The sequence below is a fragment of the Meriones unguiculatus genome, chromosome 9 (assembly GCF_030254825.1).
Source record: "Meriones unguiculatus strain TT.TT164.6M chromosome 9, Bangor_MerUng_6.1, whole genome shotgun sequence".
Classification (NCBI taxonomy): domain Eukaryota; kingdom Metazoa; phylum Chordata; class Mammalia; order Rodentia; family Muridae; genus Meriones; species Meriones unguiculatus.
The window spans coordinates 3,228,315-3,250,518 of NC_083357.1; positions in this window are offsets into that span (position 1 = coordinate 3,228,315).

The window sequence follows — 22,204 nt, forward strand, 5'->3', positions numbered from 1 at the left end:
CAGTGTTTCTTTTCAAGACAAGTTCTCCAACTATTGGCCCTGAGAGACACCTGAGAAAATGGCTCAGGGTGTCACAATACACGGTGATGCAGTGTGTTCTGTATGTACCCAAAGCCCTTGTATGTCCCAAAGGTACTCTGCACCCTCAGAGCACATGTTTCCAGTGCAACTCTGGGGGAGGGAGGGAACTGAGGCTCAAAAAGGATTTCCCCTTCTCTATAGACTTGTGCCCCTGGAACCCCCCCTCGTCACACTGAATATATGCTGGACTTCTCTTGGGGAGAGGCAACCTCTTGTCTACAGAACGGGGTTTTTTCCTTCTAACTCCAAAGGCAAGAAGTCAGGTAATGGGAGCTGGGAGTACTGCACGCAGACTCTAGCTACTTGAACACATCCATGTTCCGCTCATAACAGTTCAGGGCTACAGTTCAGCATCTCAGAGAGAGCTAGGCTTACCTCCTTGCTTCTCCAGAATCCTGGGCTATCCTTGGGGGGAGGGGAAGGTGGCTGCTTAGGCCTGTAGAAGCTGGGTCCCCCTTTCAGGTGATGAGAGGGCATGTGAGGGTTTCTGTGCCCTGTATTTGCCAGCTAGGGAGGTGCTGGAGGCAGACTGCTTGATTAGTGGCTGCTGCCATCAGTCACCCTGCAGGTTGGGCTCCATTCATGGGACGCTGACGCTGAGCAGTAGGAGGGACATCAGCTAACTTTTCTTTCTTTCTTTCTTTTGGGGGAGGTGACACTCATGGATACACACGTCTCCTGTTTTAGGCTGAATATTCAAGAGTCAGTTATTCTCAGCACTTTGACCAATTATTCGTTCTGTAGTAACTGCTGGCAACTGCAAAAGCAAGCTTCTCTGACCCAAGCTTTGAGCTGCTCTAGTCCATGGACAGAAACATGACTATTTAGAAAGCATTTTGTTGACACAACATCTCCACGTCACAGAACAACCACAGCTGCTTCTCCACTAGATTATCTGACAGGGGCTGCGACTGAGTTTACAGCACCAGGTGCGAATTCTCTCCCGTTAGCAGAACTCAGCTCTAATCAGGAAGTACTTGCTCACCCCATGACACTCACGCCACCATTACACCAGCAGGCGTATCTTGCCTGTCATGTCAATAGTGTTGTCTGCAGGGTCCACAGCAGGTTGTGACCCTTGATAACTTTTCCTCTTCAGCAGCTTCCGTAACATCTTCTGGCACTTTAAATGCTAGCCAGAGGAAACTTCCAGCTCAGTTCCAGCATGATCTCTCTTGTGTTCTGCAACCAAAGTGTGCAGTGCCTTCAGCAGTAGGGTTATACCACCTAGTTCTGATGGGCAACTGAGAGCAGCGGCACTGTATTGACCCTTCTGCCTTCGAAGCCTTAGGGACCTCCCTGACCAGCGACTCACAGGCAAGTAGCCCACCCCAGAAGCCACATCTATGGAAACAGATAAGTGAGAAACTGGTCTGGGACAGGCTGTCTCTAAGGCCATTGGTGACCCCTGGGTTCCTGGTCCAAGCATCCTGGATGTAAATGATTAAACACCTTCATTCAGGTCCTTACGCTTTTGAAATTCCAATTATTCTGTAAAATGGAATGGATAAACCTGGATCAGTATCTGTGGGGCAAATGATGGAGAACTGGGGTGGAGATTGCTGTTGCATATACCCAGTTGGGCTTGGAGGAAGACCATGATGCAGTGATTAAGATACAGGAGCTGGGGATGTAGCTCAGTTAGTACTTGGCCTAGTATACCTGAGGCCTTGAGTCCGATTCCCAACATCACACGAAACAGGTGCGGTGGTACATACTTGTGATCCCAGTACTCTAGGGGTGGAGGCAAAAGGATCTGAAGTTCAAGGTCATCCTGTGCTACATAGTGAGTTCAAGACCAGGTGCATGCCCTGCACTTGGCTTCCTCTTCCTCTTTACAAGGGGCAACTCTGTGGATTCTAGCCTTCCAAAGGAACTAGAACATGCAAAGTCAAGCGCTGGGCACCCCGTCCTCCTGAGAACAGATGTTTTTTCCTTCTTACACTGTGATCTCTGCTGCTTGGAAACATGTCCAACTTATTTTCCAGCTCCATGTCCATGATCTTTTTATGAGGATCACAGCTCTTTTCTACCTGGCTGGGGTCTGCTTGAGGCACAGCCAGACTCTCCTGGCAAGAGGGCCCAAGGCTGTTCAGGGCAGCCTAGCACCAACAGAAGGAGGATGGAGATTCCAGACAGTGCTCATCAGCCGGCATCTCTGTACCAGAGTGCTGGCCATATGATAAATGTCTCCCAGGATTTTCTGTCCCTTATGGAGGTCCTTGGGCACCTGTATGGCTTCAAAACTCAAAGCGGTGTTCTCGGCAAGCTGTTAAGGAAAACGGGTGCATAGTATAGACCCAGACCCAAAGACAGGTTTTTGCATTGTACTGAATAGCTTTGCCGGCCTCTGCCTAGGACTGGACACTCAGCAGTAGCTGATATTGCATGGACTCTGGAAGTAGCAGCTCCAGGGGTTAGGGGTTGGCACATGTTAGAAGGTATCCAGTTCAGAACTAGACCTCTATTAGCACTCAGAGGTGAGGATCAAAGTCCAACTCACAGAAAGGCCATGCATGGCACAGTTATTAGAGATTCTGACAGAGGGGGTGTGGGTTCAGGGTAACAGGCAAGGTACTAACCTGGTCCAGACAAGTCTATTAATAGTCCTGGAAAGCCCATGAGCTAAAGGAAGAATGAGATCACATGAGCACAGGATTAGGGGACCGGGAAGAAAGTCTTTAAATTAGTAATCCTTTCATTTCATCCTATTCTTAAAATCTTTCAAGGGCTGCCCCAGCCCTGGTCAGCAATCCATCTCCCTCAAAACTATCTTCAGTCTTTCTTCTCAAGCTAGATCCTCTGAGATGCAAGCAATCTTTTCCTACTGCAGGGTTCTTACACATACCACTTTCTCCACCTGAAAAAAAATCTGCCAGACCCGTCCAACCCTTCTCAAAGCTTCCACCTAAATATCTGGTCCAAGAAAGACCGCCTCTACTAGACCTGTCACCCTGTTCTAGCTCAGCATCTTGCTTTCTCTCCTCTAGCCTTTATTTCATACCTTACTTTGTTTCTGCAGTAGCTTATTGGCTTATTGTTTGTCTCTTCCATCTGGAAACCCCCTCCAAGAGGGTATTGCTTGCCCTCAGCAGTTGACAATTACTGTGTCTGCTCGTCTGTGTCTGCCATGGTGGTCATTACAAAGTCCTGTGGTAAGGATTATGTGAAGCTGAGTGAAGGCTGGAGTTCTCACTTGCTTGGAGAGCTGCCACGCTGGACTCCTAGAACTCAAGGGAAGCAGAGATGGCCCTGCCACCCTGTCCAGTGGTCCTTCCTCAGTGGTGGAAGCCCGCCCTGGGTTCCCCCACAGTGCTTCCAGGCTTGCCCTCTTGCTAGAGTCACCCATGCCATCCCCCAGCCTAGACACTGCCACCTACTCACCGTGAACTGTATTTAAAATGTAAATAAAAAAAGGCTTTTAGGAGATTTAAGTGTTTCCCTTGGTATTTAAATTATTCAATTATAACTAAAGCTATTAAAATACAGTTAATTAAAATTGTTAGATTGTTTTCCTTCGCACTGATCGTGGCATCGCCGACTTCTCCCTCTAGCTGTTTAATTCCTATTAAAAATGATAATGCCCTGCTTTATTCATAAATGCAGCAACCTTCCCGTGCATTTTCCAGGCACTCTCCCTTCCTCAAGCCACACCAACATCTTTGCTCCTAGCAGTGAAGCGGAAACTCTGCCTTAGTCTTCAGAGGTTTAATCAGCAGTAAAAAGACTCAAAATTTAAACATTAGCATGACTTACAACAAATAATGCAACCCCTTGTTAAAAAAGAGAAAAAGTAGCCTTCTAATTCTGATGCAACATAATGCCATTAGAGACCAAAGCAGGACCCCAAGGTTTAATAAATGGTGGGACCCAGATAAAGGCTTTGTAACTCACAACATAAAATTACCGGATTGTACGCTAAATATTTATTTGAAAGGTTTTGCAGCGTTTCTGGTGGGAATAGCTTGGTGTGCTGTGCAGATGGGTATGCACTGCTAGAACATGAAAAAAAGGGTTCAGAAAAAAAGGAAAAACACAGGCAAAGCCAGTGCCTGTCTTGGGGAGCTTGGCATCTCCAAACTGGCACCTTCTGAGAACCTAAAAGTTATGGTGTTCCACTGCCTGTCCTGTGTGGTACATGCCCTAATGGCTCTCCTGGGTGACAATAGGCCAGGTGGCCTGAGATGCACCATTCTCAGAGGGTATATCTGGCATTGGGGGGTGATTTGTGAACATAAGTGAATGGTGCCCCCTCCCATGTCCCCAAATGTCACAGCAAAGGCTTTGGCTATAAACCACGAAGTGACTCAGTTACTGAACGGCGCCTGTGACTGTCCTCAGGGAGCTTGGAAGCTGCATGTGGGGCGCAAGGCTGGCCAGTACTGTCACTAAGGCTTTCCCGTGTGGATACGAAGATTCCACAGGAAAGGTGCTGCTTCGGCTGGCTGAGGCCTCCCCCAGACTAAGTCAAAGGGAAGATGGAGCTGAATGGACGAGGGGGTGGTGGGGCCTCAGTGCAACAGGAAGCAGATGGAAGTAAACAGAAGGCTTTAGGGACCTGGCCAAGAGTAGTCCTAGGCACATCTCCTCTGAAGAGGACCCACCTGCTAAGGACTGACTGTGGCTCCTTAAAGATGTGCTCAGCTCTGAGATGAGCTTCAGGTAATTGACGAATAACCAGATGAAAGCCTGCAGTTGGCTCCTGCTGTGTTCTGGATATTGATTGGAAATGCCCCAGGGCTGGCTGCTGAGCTGCTGGGGACCCAGTCAAAAGTGTGGGCTCAGCAATCTGGGTTCTTGAACCTTGTTCTGCAGTGCCCTGAGTACTCACACTAAGACTGTAAGCTTTCTACCCAGGCCAACATCCTTCTATGCCCTTCAGACTCTCAACAGCTGTCCCAAATGTGCCTCTTCTCGCCCAAGGCTCGTGATGCCCCAGGGAAGTAGGGAAAAGGTATATGATATCGCTGCTGATCATAGGGGAGTGCACATTTAAACCGCACTGACATGCCATTGTGTAATCAGCAAGGTGACTCCAGCCAAAAAGAGCAAAAGGTCAGCTCACGCCATCATGGGGCACAAATGGGGTTACGAGTTGTCACGCACTATTGGCGGACACTCTCTCTGTGCATAGGAGTCAGCTTCTCCGTTCCCGGGAAGACAAACGAAGGTATGTGTCCACCCTGAGATTTGGATGCAGCTATTAGCAACAGCTTTACTCACAACTGCCTCAGTGTGGAAACAACCTAAGAGTCCATCCACAGGGGAGTGGATAAAGTAGCTGTGGTATATCCAGTCAAGTAAATAGGACTTGACTATGAAGAGGAGCAAACTGTTGAAACGTGATGCAGCATGGGTGAATGTCTGCATAATTATTCAACATGGTGAAGCCAAGCAAAGGGGGGAGGGGCGTGCAAGCAACCTACGAGAGCAGAGTGTGTGCGCCTGGAAGTGGGGAGTGGGGTGGGAGGACACGTGGGAGGCATGAGGAAGCAGAAAGATAGATTTGGGTGTGATGGCTACATTCACTCTTGACTGTGGTGATAGATTTCTGCCTGCAGACAGATGTCAAAACTTATCAAAGCACACACTTTCAGTTTATTGTATGTCAAACACACTTCAAAAAAAGTGGCTTTTAAAAATAAAAAGGACTTCAGAGGTTTCTTTATATATATATATATATATATATAATTTTGACCGTGGCATAGTTTTGAGTGCATAAAAGAGCAAGAACGGTCAAGAATCCCATGAATACATGTCCCTCAATCAGCCCCCAGCCCACAGTCTTTACCTCTCTCCCTCTTCCCCTTCATGAGTCCAAGATACTGTCCCCCTTTAAACAAACACCTCAGGGTGTATTTCTAAAAAAAAAAAAAAAAAGGCATTTTCTTGCTCTCCATGGCACCGTTCTTGAAATAGAGCTCTTTGGGATGGACCCTGTAAGTGAATACTAACAATTGCTCTGTAAAGTGATGACAGTTGTCTCTCTGCACTGAGCCATCCTCTCAGGATCTCACAGCTCAGCTCTCACATCTCTGGCCCCTCTGACCTGAGTTCAAACGCTGATCATCACTAACTAGTAGTCCTGTGACCTTCAGCTTTCACCTCCAGACCCTGGAGAATAAAATGGGCCGGCCCTCTGGGTGGAGAAAAATGAACGAGAAGATGACTCTGTGTCTGTGTCATCAGCATAGAGGCTCTGAGGTCATAGTGAGCAGACACAGGCACCCAGGGCCACCATCCTAGATGGTCCGTGAACACTGGGTTTTCAGGATAGATAGCCTGAGTCACTCTCACCCAGCTCAATGAGCCCCGCTGAGCATCCTCTGGTTGGTGTAATGACCCTCTATAGAGTCTGGGGCTGCATAATTTCCCTTGTATGTTTTAAAATACACTTCCGTGGGGAAGAAGGATTCTAGGAGCCAAAAGCGTTGAGGGCACCATGAGAAGATGACCCACAGAATCAACTAAACAGGGCTTATAGGGGCTCACAGAGACTGAAGTGACAATCACGGACCCTGCTCCAGCTAGGTTCCAGCTAGGTTCACATATTTTATGAATGTATAGTTTGATATTCTTGTGGGAGCCCTAACAGCAGGAGTGGGGGCTGTTTCCGACTCTTGGTCTGTGCTTGAGACCCTTTTCCTCTGAGTCACCTTGTCCAGCCTTGGTGTGAGGATTGTTTGCCTAGTCTTATTGTAATTTATTGAGCTTTGTTCAGTTGATATCCCTGGGAGGCCTGCTTTTCTTCTTTCTTTCTGCCTTCCTTCCTTCCTTCCTTCCTTCCTTCCTTCCTTCCTTCCTTCCAAAGAAAACAGAGGAGGAGTGGGTTTATGGGGAGGGGCAGGAGAACTGAAAGGAGAAGAGATAGGGGAAACTGTGGTCCAGAATAAGATAAATAAATAACTAAAATAAATAAAATCCACTCTTCCTTCCTCACTTCCTTCCTTACTAACATTGTACATGTCCATAGAAAATGAGTCTCAGCGGTGGTTGCCCCTGCCCTGGCAGGGTATACCCTGCCTCTTCGAGTTTCTTTCTGCTGCTGCCAGAACACAAGGCTTGCACCTCGTGGCTCAGCTGATCTGCCAGGGAACCCGTACCCAGGATGAGCAGGGATAGGGCCTTTGTTGGGATGACTTGTGTTTGTTAAGCCATAACATTAGCTCTTGATGGCTTCAGGGTGGTGAGAGGTGGCTAGGTGATATGAGAAGGCTACCAAGCAAGAGGGCACCAGGGAGCTCGGTGCAGAGTGTGGTCCTGATTCAGAGATGTATGAGAAGAGGGGAGCAAGACAAGCTGAGGGCAGCTTGGATGAAGCAAGAGCATGGACTGAAAGGAGCTAGAGGTACCAAGCTAGGAAGCAAAGCAGAGAAGGCCCACCCATGATGGCAAAGGCAGGGGGAGATGGTCCTTATGCACTAGGAAGCAAAGCAGAGAAGTTCCACCCATGATGGCAAAGGCAGGGGGAGATGGTCCTTATGCACTAGGAAGCAAAGCAGAGAAGGCCCACCCATGATGGCAAAGGCAGGGGGAGATGGTCCTTATGCACTAGGAAGCAAAGCAGAGAAGTTCCACCCATGATGGCAAAGGCAGGGGGAGATGGTCCTTATGCACTAGGAAGCAAAGCAGAGAAGGCCCACCCATGATGGCAAAGGCAGGGGGAGATGGTCCTTACACACTCCATTCTCATAGCACAGCAGGCCCAGGCCAGATTCTCAAACTGTCTGGCTCTGTTTGTTTCCTAGTGCTGCCTAGGTAACAAATGACCACACACTGGGTGGCTTTAAACACTCGCTGTACAGGCCAGAAGTCTGAAGCAAAGGTGCCAGCTCGGCTGCTGTGTGTGGGGTGCAGGCTGACCTCACCCGAGTCAGGCCTCTCTGTCTCTCTGTCTCTCTGTCTCTCTCTTTCCTCACACTTCCCCCATCTTGCTGTATGGTCTGCAGTCCCAGCCACCTTTTGCCTCTCCGCTGCGTTACTCCAGCCTCTACCTCCACCTTGACAAGCATCACTGCCCAGGCTTATAGGCCGTGAAACTGGATGTCTCGTCCTTTCCATCCCTTGTAAGGACACCTGCCAATGCATTCATGCCATCCTGCTCAGGGGTGGTCTTATCCAAAGACTATCTCGCATCATAAATGTCCTTATTTGATTCATGCCCCATTATGAGATTCTTTGAGACACCATTGTGTAAGGGGAGGTGGGGGACAGTTCAACCCCATGCACAAGTTATGAACAAAGAGTTTGTCACTACCATGGCTTCCCTGGATTCTTCCTGGCCCATGTGAGTTGATGATATGATCAGCTTGGGGGAGTCTCATTTTCAAAGGTCCCCTAAGTCCGAAAGGAGGGAAGAGCATGGGCTTAGGCGTGAGGACCAGAAGATGGCTCTGGTGACCTCAGCCTCACTCTCCCACATCAAGCTTCCCTGTGCAAAGCTGAGGCACACTGCAGATGATGGGGGAGGGACTGGAGGGACCAGTGCTGTGTCGGGCTCTGGGATGCCAGAGCACATACTTGATCTCACTGAGCCTCATTGTCCTCCCCAGGAGACTCAGCCTCATTGTCCTTCTCAGGAAACTCAGTTTCAAAAATAAAGTATGAACATCTACTGAGTTTGGCAGCGGGGATGTGGTGTGAGGGATTTGAAGTTTCTTAGCTCGTGTGATGCTTCTAGGGTCATAGTAGGGTCTAAATAGCACAGCTGGAGAGAGCTACCCACAAGTGCATCAGGGTCAAACACTTTAGGACCATGGTAGACAGTGAAAGCTTGCATACAGCCCAAAGGAGGTATGACATAAAGGGCATTTAAGAGTTAGATAAAAAGGGGAGGCCTGGCAGTGTCATGAACCACAGTGAGCATGGGAAGGGTTTGATGCAATAAGAAAGTGGCATTTTGCTTCCTTATCTGGGGGAGGGGAGGGTGGGGATACTGTGGGAGTCCCAGAAAAGACTTTGCAGGCAATAGAAAGCAACCTTGGGTGCAAAGAAGTCAGGATTTTATTCTGCTCCCTCCGGCGGCTGATGGAGGCTGTTCAGCCAACTGCAGAATGAACAAATTTGTAGTGCAGAATGATCACTCAGGCGGCTAGAGGGCACGAGCTGGGAGCGGGAGCGGAGCAGCAGCCTATTGCCTCACCCATGAGAGATGATAAGGGCTGAGGTGCGATGGAGGGGAAGGAATGGATGCAAGAGGATTTGGAGGGCAGCACGCACAGGGCACAGTGACCTCACACAAGCCCGCTTGGCAGGCCTGTCTCTGGGTCACAGAGATAATGGATGTGATGAGCTTTGGAAAGTGTGGAACACCTCGCCCTGGCAGGGGCTGGTTTGAGCTGGATCCTGAAGTGCAGCCTCTCTCATCTCCTCCTGGGAGTCTCTCCTCCCTGCTCTCCTTGCCTGTAAGCAAAAGAGAGAGGAGAGCTGAAAAACAGACACATTAAGTGCCAAAGCTTATGTTAATACAGCATTAAGGTTGAAAATGTAATCTCCTAGGAGTCAGGAAATTCCGAACAAGGGGTTTCCATAGCAACCCAGCCACACTGCTCCTCTGTCCATCCGGGCCCTGTTTTCCTTGTTAAATATGATCCCGTCGTATATTATATTTTAACCAGCTAAATGCGCTACCCACGGCACACAGAGCTCTGGTGAAGGCACATGGAGCTGCCCGAAATGAGTGTGTACGCACGCACATGTGTGGCAAGGAGCAGGTGCCGGCAAAGTGAGGCTGACATAAGGCAGCCACATCCTGGTATCTAATAAATGAGTCATAACTGCATCAGGGGCAGCTCCCTGATACATCGGTGAGCAAGGGCTCTGCCACCTTCTTGTTCATGAATCAGTGCCCATTCTAGGTCCCCAAAGGGTAGGTGGGAGGCACAGTAGGACTCCTCCCAGAACTCTCAAGGAGAGACAGCAGGCTCCAGTCTGAACGGTCAGGAGCTCTCTCAGATGGCACTGTCAGGATGTGGGTCAGAATTACCTGGTCCACTGACTCCTCCTGAGCGCCAGCCAATCAGAGATTATCTGTCACTGTTGGTTAACATCCTGGGGCTCTCCCACACAGCACACACACACACAGAGGAGATGTGATGCTGCCCCCTCCACACACACACACTCAGCACAGTGTACAAAAGCTCTCTACGGTGGCTTCAGAGATGTTAGAAATGGAGCTAGGAAAAATGGACCTGGACCGGAGGTGAGTCAGTGGGATGACCAAGTAGCAAAATGTGTGAAACATCTGCCCCGTAACGCAGTGGAAAGAGTCTGGAATTCTCAACCCAGGCTGCTGGGACTCAGTTTTCTCCTAGACATGTGGTCTTCAGCAAGCCCCTTAATTTCTCTTTGTCTGAGTTTTTCATCTGCAAAATTGGGATAAAATTACCATTAACCTCACACAGGCTTATTGGGGGATTAAATGGGATAATTGATGCAAAAGCTTGCTGGAAACTTCTAAATCCATAATACACATGTCAGGCTGCCAGGGAGTCTAGAAAACCGTGCTGCCTTCTGGATTCATACACTGGAACCTGGGACTTTGTGATTGATTCTGAGGTTTTCCAGTGGGTTTCAGATGTATTAAAGGGTCTAGAACAGTGGAACCAAACATTTTCTGGAGAGACTCCAATAGTACATATTTTCAGGCTGTATTGTAACTTCTTTGCCCTAGGCAGCATATAAACAAGCGAGTGTGGCTGAGTTTCAATAAAGCTTTATTTTACAAAGCAGGAAGTAGACAGAGCTTCTGGCCCATGGACTGCAGCGTGCTGGTCCCTGATCTATGATTTTCATTGTAGGGAAGCATATTTGTGAATACAGCTCCTTTACTCAGAATTCAGTTCTTCTTCCTGCCTCCACCTATCCTCTCACAGACATAACCTCTCTTTAGCCAACTTCACCTTCCAAAAATGGTGAGAGTGACCTGCAGGGAGCAGCTGCATTGGCTTCCTGACCTTGCCTGCCTCTTCCATAGACCAGGAGACTGCAGCAACTACCTACTCTGTCGCCCAGTTAGTGATCCTTAGTGGTCTGACAATGTGAACAGTGTGTGTGTGGATTTATGTGTGTGGACATGTATGTGCGTCTATGTGTTTGTATGTGTACATGTGTGCATTTATGTGTGTATGTATGTGTATGTTGTGGTGTGTATGGTGGTGGTGGTGGTGGTGTGTGTGTGTGTGTGCACTTCCTGTACATGGCTTCTAGAGCAGTCAGGAACATGACCACCTCAGTAGATACTGCTCAAATCTGTGCCCACTTCCTGGCATGGAGCCAGTCAGCTCCCTCTATGGGTGTGAGGGTGTACCTGGGCAGCATGCCAGATGGAAGGAGCAGGTGGGCAGAAGGATCTAGCTCTGTCGAGATATTCTACAGCCCCCCTCCCTCCCTCTGACAGAAGAGAACTGTGTCATCACGAACAAGCATTCACGTTAGTGACGCAGAACAGCCTCCGCTTGCTGCCCTCGGGGGCCTCGCCTCCTCCAGCCTGGGACTCTGGAAGCCTCCAGAAGTGCAGCAGACTTTCCGCTTTCACACTGGCAATCTTCCCTCCTCCTCCCCATCCGGGGCTGAACAGTTGGGCAGAACCAAGTTGTGTAACTCACCTCTGAGTCACACTTCCCCAGCACGGCGTCCGCTGTGTGTTCTAAAGAGCAGAGCTTCCTTCCATCATGGGGCCCAAGCAGGTGACCTGTTCAGGGGTCAGGGCCAGTTGGTGGCTCCTGTCACAGAACACCAATGAAGGCGAAACTGTTTTTAGTTCCATTAATAGAAGAACATGTTTATGCATGTGAGGTGGCGCTCCAGAGGGACCCTCGGATGGCTGCATGCTGGCAGAGGTGGCAGGCTGAGTGTGCATCTGTGTGTGATTGCATGTGCGAGGTTCTGAAGGCATGTGCATTGTAAGAACACGGCCTCCCGTTGGGATAGACACATGTAGCTGGCTCTCTGTCTATACCTTTGTGATCTCACGCATGAGCACATGGGAGGATGCTCCATGTATGGGTTCAGGTATATCTCTGTACATGTTAAAAGCTGCTTGTTTCTATACTTGCTGTGTACATGCCTCAAAATGTCTGCAACTACTGCACGTAATTCTACCTGGGTCTGTGTGTGTCTTTAATGTAGATCTTTTTCTAGGAGACATGGTGGCCTCCAGCCTGGAGCCTCAGATGAATATTTCATCTCCTTGCTTTGTGGTGGCATTAGCTAGCATTCCTATGAAGGCCCAAGGCCAGGGATTGACAAACTCCAGCTGGCAGGCAGAGCTCAGGCTCTAATGACAGAGTCTTGAAAAGCAAGCCACCCCTACAGTGTCCTGGGAGGGGGGCTCCCCATGCTGGTGGTTAGTGTCATTAGGAGCTGATGAGTCAGCCCCTTTCCATTTCCTCCAACAGTGTTCTCTAAGTGTGAAGCCTGCACAGGAGGTGGCAGGGAGCTCCCTGCTGCTCCTGCAAAAGCCAGTCCAGAGCCTTTTCATGATTCCTCCACGTCCTGGTGAAGTAGGCTGCTTCAGGGAGCAGAAGGTCACTGTATAATTCAGGGCCACAATGAAGTCCTAGCTTCTCTTCAGGTACTGGGTATGTGAGCAAGGCAACCATGTTGAAATAGAAGAAAAATCAAGGGCACAAAGCCAAAAGGCAGGCTCTGGGCTCAACACAGTTGACTTTCAGAGGCTAAGAACAATGCAAAGGGTGTGGCATCTAGCTGCCTTTGCAGAAAGCCTTACCAAGCCACGCTGCCAAGTGTGTGGCAGAGTTTTATCGGGCTCTGGGCTGGAGGGTCACATCTCACATGTTTGTCACCTCTTCCCTGTGGTTCATTGCATTCCTTGAGGGTGAGGAGGAGTCCTGCCTACACTAGAGCTGCCACGGCTGGAGATGTCTGACTCAGTGTGTCCCCTGTATGCTCCCCCAGGAGTGAATGGGTGCTGAGCACCGCACTAACCACTCAAGCCGTCCCCAGGAGTCTCCACGCCACCCTCTGCCAGAGAGCGCGTGGGCTTGTCCCCGGAAACGGGCAGGCATGAGTCAGGTAAATGGATTTAAAAGGCACTCCCACACACCCATGCTGTGTGACCCTGCGTGGGTTACACAGTATCTCTGGGCCTGTTTCATCCTATAGTGATTCAGACCTCTTCTAGGAATGCTTCAAGAATGGAGCTTGTGAGACGATTACATTAGGAAGCTCACGGTGACTAGAGGTCATGTGACCAGATAAGCCTTCCAGAGCACAGGAAGAGAGGGAATTTGTGTCCCCCTGTGCCTACAGCCCCCACGCAGGCCCTAACACCATGCAGGCTCCTAGGAGATGAGACTGTATCTGAGCCATTCTCAGTGTGGTGACAGTAGGACTCACTCAGCCAGTGGGGGGGTGGCACACGTCTGTAATTCCAGCACTCCGGAGGCAGAGGCAGGGGGATCACTTTGAGTTCCGGGGAAACCTGGTCTACAGAGCTAGTTCTTGAACAACCAGGACTACACAGAAAAATCCTGTCTCAAACAAACAAAAAACCCATAATACAACAAAACAAAACAATCAAAGAGAGAAGGACCCACTCTAGCTTGAGGCCTGTGGCAAATAGACCAAAATGTAGAAACTGAGACAATGTAGAAACGGCTCTGAAGTGTTGGACACCCCCACAAACCCTGTTTAGCCATTGGTTTCCGTTCTTGGCCTAATAACTGTAGCCACCTTTGCCTGTGCTGAGCCAGAAAACAGACCAAAAGAATCGGGATGGTCTGTCAATGTTAAGGACATGGCGGACCATTTCTGTCACCACCATATGGCATGGATCCAGCAGCCTGGCTTGCAGAGAGGCTGCTCCTGCACCCAGCCCTGGTCCCCCTCAGTGTCCCGGCTTTCTCAGATCTTCCATTCCAGCCCCTGAATGCTCTGGCTCCAGCTTTGTCCCTTCCTGACTCGCCTTCTGAGTGACGGCCCAAGTAGACCCTCTCTCCGCCTATCCCTTGCGTACTTGTTGCCAGTCTAAGGTGCTCAGAAGCACTTTGAGGTGGAGCTGACAGGCCACTTTCCCTCTCTCCTCCCTTGAGCGCAACCCTTCCAGCTCTGCTCTGGGCCAGCGTGCTTGAGGCTTGTGGCCCCAGGGGTTTAGCTCAGCAGTGGGCCACGAAGACACTCTGACCAGCTGCACTTGAGAGCCCATGGTGGCCCAGTCAACACAGTGTCCACCTCTGCTCACTCCTCCATGCCCCAAGGTTTGTCTCCCTCTCTCAGCCTGGGTGGCCATGGCAGTGGGGAGTCAGTGAACATTATTCTCCCCCCGGCCACCCCATTCCTCCTCCAGCCAGCCTCTCATGCCAACCCTGGCCTGGGCATCAGGCGCCGTGGAGGGTAGACTGCTAGCTTGCAGGATAAAAACCTTCATTCAAGCCAGTCTCATACCCCTGGCTCTGGAGGGAGACAGACTTGCTCTGGGTCTAAGCTGTCGCCGGGAGAGGAAAGCCGATCCGCAGAACAGCGTGGTTAATGCGCCTCTGTTCTGCTCACCTGGCAGGCCGGCACAGCAGCCCGCTTGTGCCTCTGAAATCCTAGCTGGCCTCTGGCTGGGAGCGTTGGGGACTGCAGGGGGGACACTGAGCAGAGTGTGCCAGGCTTGCACACCCAGCCAGCTCTACACCAGCCGGGGCCGGGAGCAAAGAGGAAGGCCGGTGAGAGCAGCCGCTCCCACCCAGTCAGCATCCCAGGCCCTCTACGTGCACAGTGCAAAGCTGTACACGGGGATGGTAGAACATGGGCACCGAGGTCCAAGCAGCTGCTTCTCCATTTTTTTTTCTATGCGACAGACTTCCTCATAAATCTCATGAAGCTGCACGCTAATGGGATTCCCAAGCCTCTCCGCCAGTCCCACAGAGATCATTCCTAGAAGTTTCCAACATCTCCCCACATAGTGGGAGAAACCCAGTCCAAATAGGTGTATCACACACTGTCCTCATGGGGGCAATGGGGTAAGACTGGCAGAGAATGGATCGTGTTTCACATTTACTTGATCAAAAATAAGTATGACTATTTGAAGAATGTGTTTGAGCTCAGAAAAAAAAGCCCTACCCAGATCTTTTCTCCCCTCTTCCACAATGGAGGATCACCTACCTGGGAATGTAGCAAGCCTGCAGTTTTCAGCCTCCCTTTCAGCTAAATATTGGGTTGTTCCTAAGATGCTAACCAAGATGTGTGGAATCTGAAATGAATAAACCTGCTGCTTCCTGTGCTTCTCCCTCAGCCCTTTAAGTGGGATGCTTCTTAGAGAATAGGCTCACTTGTAGCAGCCACTTTTGGGTCATGCAGTCACACCTGGTTTTTCAAGATGGCAGAGCAACAAGACAGAAGAGGTCTCGGTCTCTGACATTCAAGGGGCTATGATCCCACCTGAATTTAAAGAAGTAATTCAGCTAATTACCTCAGTGCCCTAAACATAAACAGGTTCCACTTCTCCTCACCAAGTTTACTTCCTGGGGCCATCAGGACTCTCTGTTTCTGGCCACAATTCTCAATCCCTTAGTCTCTATTCTCCAAGTGTGCTCGCTTGCTCTCTCTCTCTCTCTCTCTCTCTCTCTCTCTCTCTCTGTCTCTCTCTCTGAAGTATGCAGGGCCTCCTTGGGAGGCCAAAGTATGGGAGGTCTTTGTTGTTCATGGCTCTAGTCTCCAGTCCCAAACAGAAGCTAAAGATCCATGTTCTATGATGTCTGTGTCCAGCTTTATAGCGTGTGCTCAGATAGTCATGTTGGGCAATCAAGAGAAGCTGGGATGCTTTGCTTTCACGGGCAGCTCCACCTCATCTCTACCACAGCAAGACCTAAAAATATCCTCCTTCTCTCCAGAGTGAAACGCACCTCAAGTCTGCTGCCCTATCCTCTGCACCAGCTCCACCCACTGACCGCTTGCGAGCATGTCTAGCCCAGAGACCTTGAGCCACACGTGGCCAAGCTAACTATGGATACAGCCCCCTTCCCCAAAAAGATAGCGTACTTAAAGTCTTTTGAGAGGTTTGTTGTTGTTTTCGTTTTGTTGTTTTGTAATTTTGAAAGGGATCAACTTAGCCTTGCAAGGCAGTGTGGCAAGGTCACGCTGCAATGTCAAGACACTGGACATCCCCACATATGTGCTTCTTACTCTCAACAGATGTTGCTGGAGCCCCAGATCCGTCCTTCCACCTCCCGATCAGCCTGCTGTTGTCATTGTTCAAGGTCATCTCCCTGGCCAGCACCACAGCATTTGCCCTGTCTGCCCCACACCGTTGCTATGCTTCTGTGCTGTAGGCAGCCTGTGTCTCTGAGGCTATCTGTATCCCAAACAGACGTAAGCCAAGGCCAAAATGTTGGGCTGGGCCTTAGGAGCTGGCTACCCATGTTTCCAAGAGTGGAGGCCATGGCGTTGACAAGAATCAGCTTTCAGGAATTAGAGCCAGGAGTGATGTCCTTCATAACTCTCCCTCAGGTGATCCTACCCTCAGCACCCTGCTGCTTTGTGAGGGCCCCCCACTCCATCCCACACCCAATCCTGCGTGGGCACCATCATCTCCTCTATTTGTAAGCATAGCCCAAGGCCAGCACAGATGAGAGGCGCAAACTAGATGCTCAGCTAAATGCCAGTTGACTGCATGAATATATGCATTCCTTGAGTGACTCTTTTATTTTTTTCAGTCCCCTAAGCATCTGGGCTTACTCACTGAGCTGTCCCCAGGCAAACAAGCTGATGCCCAGCCTGGTAGATAGGTAAAATCTCCAGTTATACAAGGAAACGGGGTAGCAGATCCCCAGTGTCTTGTGCATGGGTCCCTGCACCCTTTCTTTTTGCTGGATGATGTAAGCAGCTCTGAGGAGCTTGTGTGGGCAGGTCGGGAGAGGTGAGAAGCAGGGTGACCCAGGGCTGCTGGCAGCCAGAAGGCCGTTTGCAGAAAGACAGTCTTGTTCTGCCTGAATGTTTTTCCTCATGACTTCATTCTGCGACGGGCTCTGCTTGGATCATATTTTTTTCGATGGGCCCCAGCCCCAGCTGAGTGGAGAAAATGGTCTCTGAACGCATCCCAGGGTGACCATGCCAGGACAAGCAGGGTCTGTTCACTGCCCGGGGCTGAGCACCTGGCTTGCCACCCACCGCCCTGCAAAGGGGCCAGTCCAGGCAGCCTGGGCCACAGCTGGAAGGAGTCACACAGGCCTGTGGGCTTCCTTCTACCGTTGCCGTCTCTCTGATTTCTGTTTTCTGAACAACAAATATCAAGACCACACCATCGCAGCTCACAAAGTCATCAAGGGCCCAGCGGGTACACACAGCAGCCCGACTTGCACTGCTTGAGCTGCTCCCATGTTCACTGTCCCAGAAGCACACATCCTCCAACCTCAACAGAAACCTGAACTACCACCCCCACCCAGGCTTCCACAGATGGGAAGGAATGCAGAGATGCCCCTGTGCTGCAAAAACTAGTGTGTACTAGAGGCGCTTAGAGGAGGGGCCGATGAATCCCATAGGCAATATTACTGCCCCAGGCTTCATGAGCTGCAGTTTGCCTCGCAAGACCAGAGGACGGAACACTGCAGTCCAGGAGAGGAAAGACACACACTGAGTATCCATCAACACATGTCCAGTGCAAGAGCCAGAGCATGGAGAAAAGTGGGAGAAATCCGAGAGCATGCCTTTCCTGTATCATTAGAATTCCAGTGGTCCTGGAAGGTCACATGACACTCACAGAAACCTGAATCGACCTCTTTCTGCTCTGTCTCCCTCTATGGACTGTCTTTCTGTTTGCTGGTTAGTTTAATCTTGTCTGTTGCCACATGGGCAAATGATGGCTGCTGCAGCTCCCAACATCTCACTTACTTACTGTCAAGGCAGGAAAAGCTACAGTTCACTGAGACTCTTTTCCCTTCTATGCCACATCCCCCAGAGAAGAGACCCTCATGGACTCAGACCTTGGACTGGTTGCTTCTGGGGACAAGGAAGTTTAAGAAAGGTGTCTGTCAAATGGGATGATATTCCCCCAATTGGTTTACATTGAGGGTGCTACTGCAGACTTCTGACCAATACCCAGAAAACACTGGGACTCTAGTAGGGTGACAAGAGATTGGAAATAGAGCATGGTTACTGCATGACCAATGAGCAGAGCTGGCAGAGACATCTATGGTGTGTGGCAGTGTGATGAGGAATGGTGGGAGGAAAGGAAGGGAAAAGTGGCTCAAAAAGAATTGAAATGGGACCAAGACAGGAACAGTCCTCTCATGAGCTCTGGAGCTGAGGCTCATGTGAAACTTGGAGCCAGCACTTCACATAGGGAGCAGATGCCCCAAGAATGGCTGTGCCACCATCAAAGTCGCCTCCCTTCTGTGCAGGACAGGAGTCCCTCGGTGCACAGACCACGTCTTGTTCATCTCAATGTCCCTACCATTCACAAGGCCACTGCTACCAGGAACACTGATAACGGAATGAATGAGCAAATAAATGAATAAAGCTGTATCTCCCACCATCGGTTCCCTGCTATGCATCATGGGAAAAATGTTAACTACCCCTTCTTGCAAAGCCACTAAGAAGATCAAATGAGTTGATGGCTGGTACTTAATCAACAGTAAGGCTTCCTCGGCAGCTAGAGAGAAATGACTCAGTGCTGGTCACCCTGAACCCTCAGGAGGCCACACGCAGGTCTGACAGAGTACAGCACCTCCATGCCATGCCAGCTGGAGGAGCGGAGACAGCTATGTGGTCCTAGATTTCCAAAGAGGACACCAGGAAACACCTGTAACTGCCCAGTAGGTCCTGCCAAAGACATCAACAGGAGAATGATGAGGATAAGCAGCCGTCTGTATCTGCTAATGCAATCAGGAGCAGAATATTAAACACTTTACGACAGGACATATATCTCCAGCAGAATGAGCTGCCTCTTGTAAAGCAGGCCTTGTTCAGGCAAGAGGCAGATAAGGCCGTGTCTCAGGCCTAGCACATCTACCCATAGCTGCAAACTCCCACTGCATGGCCACCAACAAAGTCCTGGGACTTCATTTCATCGTGGGGACCATCAGCACCGCAGGTGCCACTGACTATTTCATTCAGGGAAGTTATGTGTTGCTAGCTGAGCCACTTTCTCTCGAAGAGAATGTAGGCTGGGGGCGGAGGGAGAAATGAAAACTTAGCAACATGAAATCACCATACCACAGATAGAGCGTGCAGGTTGGCTACTGTCCTCTGAGGAAGATGGGGTTCTCTTGGGACATGAGTAGCTGCAAAACATTGAAAATATGAAACTTGTTTTATCTCAGAACCGGTGTCCTGTGGTCCTAGCATCCTCATGGTAGCATACAATGATCTTTTGCTGACTTGGATCTCAAGGCAACTATCTGGCAGGGCTGATGGTGTCTCTAGGAAAGACCTGGCTGAGCATCTCATTACAATGATGGCAAATAACGGGCTATTTCAATGGGTTTAAGTAGCGACATGGCTTTGCTCCCCCAACAGCAGAATTGTAGTCATTTCATCTAAAGTACTCAAAGACTGAAGATGCTTCACAGCCCTCCTAAAACACACTTCTAGGTAACCTAAAGCTTCCAGGCACATGATTAAAGAGCCTTGTCTGTCTAAGTGTGGGTTGTTCCTGAGCTTCCCCCAGAGTCTAAAGAGAATGTCATGCAGCTCTCACAGGAGGGGAGAGAAGAGGTCCCAAAAGCCCTTCCATTCCCACCCTCTCCCTGATAGGAAAAATGTAATCTCAGCCCATTTTCTCGGTACAGAAACCAAGAGCTGACAGGCTTTAATGTGGTATATGCAAACTGGTCCCACCATCGCTGAACACCTGCCGCACAATGACCTCTGACTCGGACAAATAGATTATTGTCCTTGCCCAGGGAACTTCTGGTCTTTCCAGAAACAAGAGAGATATTAAGATAGTCACCAGTAACATAAAGAATCAACTGACAACTTCATAAAGAAAGGGTGAGGACACTTGTCTGAGAAAGGGATGGTTACTGCAGAGTCAAAGGATGAGTGTCCCAGGCAGAGAGGGAAGACAGTACAGAACCATGGCATACCCTATTTCTGAAAGGTGGCTTGTGTGTCCACAGGGACAGGAGCAAGGGCCAACCTTTATAAGGGCCCCATGTTGAGCTGAGCCTTCTGGCCTGGACATGAGTTTGAACTCAGGGATTCTAGCCTGTGCCCAGCGCTCTCAAAGCACTCCAGAGCCCTACCAATGCAGCTCCCAGCCGTACCCCCATTCTACCTCAAGAAGGAAGCCCCTTCTCTGCCTGACCCCACCCACCTGCCAGAACCATCCCTCGGTTACATGGGGAGCCCTGAGCCATGGCCAACCCCTAGTGCGACCCTTGCAAACTTCTTGTACCCTTCTGACCACCCTCTCTCCAACCAAGTCATCAGGCAGCATTCCTAGGAGCCCTGGGAGGGGGCCAAGGGTGAGGGCTGGGCAGAAGCTTGAGGGCTGTGTGGCTTTCATGAGCAGTACATCTGGAAAGGAAGACAGGAATGTTTGTGTCTGAATTTAGCTAATATCCCAGGAATTTCTCCTGGCGTTGCGGAGGGCTCCTAGGGGGACTGCAAAGCTGAGATGTCTGGGTTCTGGTGCAGGCGGGCTCAGCTCAAAGCCTCTTTGTGTTCTCACCCTACCTCTGCATCGGCCTGGCGGGGTGACTGTGTGGCTCTCTGTAAGCGTGTCTCCTTGACCTAGCTTTTTCTCTTGTCTGTGTGCCTGTGTGCCTGTCTGTCTGTCTATCTCTCTGTGAATACTGAAGTGTGTGAGGATTTGGGGAGGGAGCACATCTTAGCATGTCCATGACTGTGTGCTTGTAGGTGAGTGCCAGTATGGATCATGTGTGTGTGTGTGTGTGTGTGTGTGTGTGTGCATCTGTGTGTGTGTGTGTATCTGTGTGTCTGCAACTGGATATCTGTCTGTCTGTGTCGTATGACTCTGCCGTCTTCATCTTTCCGAGTGTTTGAGGGTCAATCTCACAGGCATCCTTGCATGCCACTGGTCTTTGTCCACCTAGCTCCACCATGCTTGTGACTCTTTGGGTCTCTGAATTTGTTTTTCTCTTCTCTTTTTTTCTCCCTGTTTCTAGGACAGATGCCACCCTCCTTTTTAGGAAGGAATCCAATGACCGTGAACCAGAGTTGACTGAAGGAAAGGAGAAGGAGAAAGTGGAAGGTAGTGAGAGGTGGAGAGAAGGGGGTTAGGAAGCAGACTTCTCTGGATGCCTGAGTGTACACAGCAGTGGGCTCTGGTGGCCCTGTGTGCGCTAATCCATGTACACTTCCTATATGCAACCACATGTAACATGTGTGTGTGCCTCTGTGAGTGTCTGAGCATGTGAATGGGCGTCTGTTCCTCAGTTTGCATATGTCTGTGCACATGGATATGATCTAGATGTGCCTATCCATGCACATGTCTGTCGGGATGAGTGTGTAAGCGTGTCTATTCTATGCGACGTGTGTGCACAGGAGCATGGTTTGTGCATAGCTACCCATTTCAGTTGTTTGCATGTATGTGTTTGTGCACACATGGCTGTCTGAACTATCTAAATCTGTATATGAGCACATGGACATGGTCTGTGCACGGCCATCCATGCATCTGTGGGGTCCTAGCAGGCCTAGCCTCACTATTAGCTTGTCACATAGAAACAGTAATCTGAAACCACAAGTAGATTCTCTCAGTGTTCCAGGGCAGGAGGGAGAGTCTAAACCCCTCTCTGCTCCCTCCCCTGGTTTGCTCACAAAGCACCGTGGAGTTTGTCACACAGCATCATCAGCCTCTTTGCCTCAGGCTAGCCTTACATACCAGTCCAGGCACACACACACACACACACACACACACACACACACACACCACTGCTCTGCCCTGGACACCACTCTCCAGTGTCCTACATCCCATGACCACGTCGCCTTCTTCAGGGAAGCTCATCAGACCTGCTCAGTGACCATGTAATGTGCCTCCTCAGCAGCCTCACAAAGCCAAACCCAAGCCCATGTGCCAGGAAGACCTGCAGTGTGTTCCAGGAAGACACCCGGCCATATCTCCTGTGTGCTTTACCCCTGTGCCTCCATGACCCAGCATTTCTGGGCTAGGGCATCTTCTCCTTAAGTCGTCTCTTAGACAGACAGGAGCAATTCA